The sequence below is a fragment of the Centruroides vittatus genome, unplaced genomic scaffold, assembly GCF_030686945.1.
Source record: "Centruroides vittatus isolate TY-2023 unplaced genomic scaffold, ASM3068694v2 scaffold_752, whole genome shotgun sequence".
Classification (NCBI taxonomy): Eukaryota; Metazoa; Arthropoda; class Arachnida; order Scorpiones; family Buthidae; genus Centruroides; species Centruroides vittatus.
Genome location: NW_027122716.1, coordinates 4,139,590 through 4,144,436, shown reverse-complemented (window position 1 = coordinate 4,144,436; position 4,847 = coordinate 4,139,590). Strand labels below are relative to the sequence as shown.

General features: G+C 28.2%; 2 long non-coding RNA genes across 2 annotated transcripts; both read right to left on the bottom strand.

Moving 5' to 3' along the window:
- Positions 1-322: 322 nt before the first annotated feature.
- On the bottom strand, positions 323-2,902 carry LOC136989738 (uncharacterized). The gene is made up of 2 exons (XR_010882951.1): positions 2,829-2,902; positions 323-596 (listed from the first exon to the last, which is right to left on the bottom strand). It is a non-coding gene; the product is annotated as an uncharacterized lncRNA (long non-coding RNA).
- Positions 2,903-3,431: 529 nt separating this feature from the next.
- Positions 3,432-4,002, bottom strand: LOC136989686 (uncharacterized). Its single transcript, XR_010882941.1, has 2 exons — positions 3,899-4,002; positions 3,432-3,818 (listed from the first exon to the last, which is right to left on the bottom strand). It is a non-coding gene; the product is annotated as an uncharacterized lncRNA (long non-coding RNA).
- Between the last annotated feature and the right edge of the window lie 845 nt (positions 4,003-4,847).

The following is a 4,847-nucleotide window of genomic DNA, read 5'->3' as shown; positions in this document are numbered from 1 at the left end:
AGGTAAAATATATGTTTAATATCATGCTAGAAACGTGTATTGATAATAGGATTTGTGATGTTTTGGTGTCATTTGGGAAAATTGACTAAACTTATTCAGATCTGTTGGGAACAAGATAAAATTTTTCCTATAAGAAATAATGAAAAAACCTCCCAATGAATTCTAATATTCAAATAATATTCTCTACATTTAATTATTTCAAATGTTACTTTTTTTTTAATTTTAAACATATCTTCCTCATACACACCGGGGTGTATGAGGAACGTCCAGAAAACGTTCATTAACTTGAATTAATTAATTTCACACCGGTCACAGGCACAAGTGAGTTCTAATTACATATTTTAAACATCTTTTTATTTACAACTTTCTCTTTTTATTTTGTCTACTTTTTCAAATGTTCGTAAAAAATTATACACAGATATCATACTTGCTAACTTTAGATTATAGACAAGGCCGACCTTATGGCTAGGAAAGGTCGATTTTTTCAAATGCAAGGCTGAGAAATAAAAATTTGTACAAAGATTCTCGGTCTCGGATAAAGAAGATTCTCAGCCCAAAAGACGAAGGGTTGGCAACTCGAGATACACCAGATGTCACTATACAAGTAAAATAAAACAGGAATAGTTTTCTTTCATTTATTTCTTATACTGAAGCTATATATTAATTCTAATAATTTAAAAAAATGAAAAATGTCTTTTACATAATATACAGTTAAGTATAATATAAGTTTAAAGAAATCAAGATAATGCTATCGCATTTATTCTGTCTACAATTTTCTAGTTAAAAATGGATTATACTTACAAGTATAAAGATAAATTTATCACGTAAATAAGAATTTAATTTTTAATGTAGCATTAAAAAACAATAGTCAATGAGATTTATTGCCTGTACCTATTGATCCTTGTACCTTATATGAGGTTCTCATTTGATATTATATAAGGAAGAAATTGGAAAAAAAAATCAATCTCATTAAATAAACTCAATTCACTTTAAAATTTAAAGTTAATAAAATCAATTAAAAGTTCGTTAAGTTTATTAATGCTCTTTAAATAAGATTATCATATATTAATAATGTGTAAAAATCTCACTTCCAAGTTCTTTAAATGTTAAAATAAAGGGAAAAATCATTATAGAAGTCTTTTACATCTATACATTTATTATTAATGTGAGGAAATGCTGACAAATAAATTGATAATTTGAAAATAATTCCTATTAATCAAATAATAGATTAGTAATAATATATTCTTTATAATCTGAAACTGTGCTTCATACTTTGTTGCTTCAAACACAATTGAGTGTCACAAATTAAGACACTTGGCAGTTTTTTCATCTTTTATTCAGTTGATACATGCATAATTACACATATTTTGGGCCCATTATGCCCCTCATCAGCCAACTAAAATAGTAAAGGAGTATATATATCATATATATTTATATACAAATGTGCACTCTATAGACTATACAAATCAAAGGTTCAACTATATACATAGATAATGATACTACTTTGCATATTCCTCTCTACTTTCTCCGATACAATACCATAATTGTGCGTGACACGAACACTACAAACGCACTCTACGGCAATTAGATGTAAGAAGAACTCTCCGACAATATAAGATTAACTTACATCTGCTAGAAATTAAAACATTTTAAACATATCTCAAGTCAATATATTTATATCAATAAAACATATCTATTCCGTAACAATCACGTCGAACAGAGTCCAATGTTAAAAATATAGTAATAATATATTTAAGCAAGAACTGACATTCTGTGTCGAAAGAAAAACTCAAATCCTATATAACTAATCTGGAATACAGTCCATTTGTATAAATTCAATTAAGACTAAAAAATTATCAAAAAAATGTGTCAATTGTAAATAATTACTCAAATATTTCATTAATTTAAAAATAGCCGACAGGTTTTAAAATAAAAGTGAAAGTTTAAAAAAATTTTAATCTCAAAAATATAGTTTAAAAAAATGCTTTGAATTCATTACTATGTTTACAAGAAAAATATGATCATAAAATTAATAACATCACCGGGGATAAAAAATAATGAGACTGTCAATCTCCCTTTTGACATCCCAAATAAATTAGATCTATATATATATATAAATACATTGTGAATAGTTCTGTATCATATCAATGAAGTGAAAGTGAAGATAATTGATTGTGTCTATTAAAAATGAAAATGTAATACATTTTATGAATTGATTTAACATAATAAAACAAAAAGAAAATATTTACAACAAATTAAACCAACAACTAAAATACGAGTTACATTCTCAAAGACTGCAATTAAAAACAATGTCGATATCAATTAAACTACAAACAGGCATAATATAACAGACAAATCAGCTATATACTGTTTTTCATACATGAAAACCATTTCTTAATTGAAATCATTAAATTCTTATCCAGTTGTGCACACATTATTTGCTGAATATTTGTAAATGACATTTTTATGATTGTCCTCTAATAATATAGTCAATAACATGCAACTTATTATAAGGTAACTTTATATATATTATACATGCTTTGAAACATGATGATGATGAATTGTATTAGTTATACAGTGAAATTAATATATTTAAATTTGATATTATAGAAATTAATGTTGAAAATGGCACTCTAAAACTTGAGTAAATCAAGATCATAACTGGATGATTTTTTAAATTAATAAATGATGTAAAAGTGTGGCTTAAATGGAAAGTTTGTAGCTGTTATAGAATATATTTAACCATCAGCTGATTTCAATCAATATCAATACACGAAGTAATGTGTAATATAAACAAATACATCGCTGTTTATCACTAAAGAACTTACCGATGCGAGTGTAAGCGAGGTAAAAATGACAGAATACCAAGGAAACTTATGGCGCATCCACTGTCAATAAGTAAAGAAAACACTTCCCCCTCCACTAACCAATAAGACATAACTAACCTACTCACGTGATAAACTCGATCTTCAAGGCCAATGGAGCAAAATTTTTCGCTGACGTAATTTAAAGAGAAATCGTAAATCCAACCAGACATAAATATCGAAAATACGTCACGACATAAGATTATTCATAACCCAATAAAAGTGTAGCACGAAATGACATCACAAAATTATTCGAATTTGTCCAATCGTCATGGCTTATATTAAACACGTGATTACAGGCGGGGGAACAAAGAGATGGCGGGAGTGAATGTGTCAGTCACTTCCTTTGTTCTTAAAACATGACCTCGTTTCATGTGACAGTCGGGAGGCTGATTCGTGTTGACGGAAGAGATATGTTTGTTAAACGAGCTCTTAGGATTAACGTTTCGAGAATTTTTTTCTTAATTTTTTCTTTTCTCAATAGACAGGTAAGGATTACAACGTTTTATTTTATCCATTTTTGTTGACAGTAAGCATCTTTGGGTCAAGTTTGTCGCTCCGCATTCCTTTACATAACAAAGGCCGATGGGCTTTTTTCTGTTCATTTGAATAATCCCAGATTGTTTAACCATAAAAATTCTCACAATATAATTACAAATTTGGCTAAGTTTTATATATTTATATTACACTTTCATTCTAAAGAAAACATTTCGAAAAAAAGGAGAACAAAAAAATTTTCTTGGCATATTTTTATGTTAAAAACTAAACGACAGTATATTTATCGAAAGAATTTATCATAAAAGTATTTAATTATTTATATTTTTATTAATTTCTAATTTTAATACATTTTTATTCGTGTTTATACCCGTGTTTTTTTGTTACGTCGGACATCGACCCCATACAGTGAGTCGTTGTACTCTTTCTCTTCCCGCTAATCACGTGATTTCTATATACCTAAATTAATTGAAAAGTATATAATTAAATATTATATATATATATTTAACGGATATTTTAATGCGAATTTAAACACGAACATTTTCAAACTTGCGCAATGTTCTTTAGAAATGTTGTCATGACGACCTTAGGAATGTGACGACGATCGATGGAATTCGCGCGGGCACGTGACCTCAAACTTTCGTTTGGCAAGAGTTTTACAGTGTTGCCATTTATATTATATAAAATAATTTTTAACCCTTTTAATCTTAAAAACTTATGTTACATTTTATTTAATGTTACGTAATGTACGCAATTAGAACACGCATTTTGCAATCTTTAGCGGAAAGGAAATAATATATGATAACTGCTGAGCTCATTAACCATAATTAATCGACTTTATAATGTTGAAATAATAGCATCTGTCGCTTTGTGTGGGATATCCCCTTCTCTTGAAGGATTTTATTCAAATTTGAACTGAATTCTCGTGATTTTCATGGATAGTTCGAATTGAATCTTTGTTTTCATTTATTATAATACTGATCGATTTCGAAGCCGTTCATAATGGACAAATCTTTAAACCGTATTGCTCTGATAATTGCCACAAAATCCACTTTTATTTTTCAAGTTTGCAACTTTATGCAACTAAATATATTGACTATACAATAAACCACTCGATAAGATATAATACTTCATTAACTTAAGGACATAGAGTATGGAGATTCGAACCCATTTTCGAACGTAATTGACGCTAAACTCGCTAATTAGTAATACAAAGAATGATTTGTACAGAATTTACATTGCGAATTTTGTAACACACAAACGGCAGTGAAAGTAGTCATAGAAATCTATTTTTATACGTACCATTTAAGGCTCAATAGAGTGGAAAAAATATTTTTGAACCTCAGTAATTTTATACACAATGCTCTATTTTTGCTGCACAGTTCTAAGCTTAAGTGATCAAATGCGTGAATATTTCTTGAGATTTTTCTTCGTTTTAACTACTTTTAGGTCGTTTCTCTATATTTTTATCCATATATATTCTAAGTC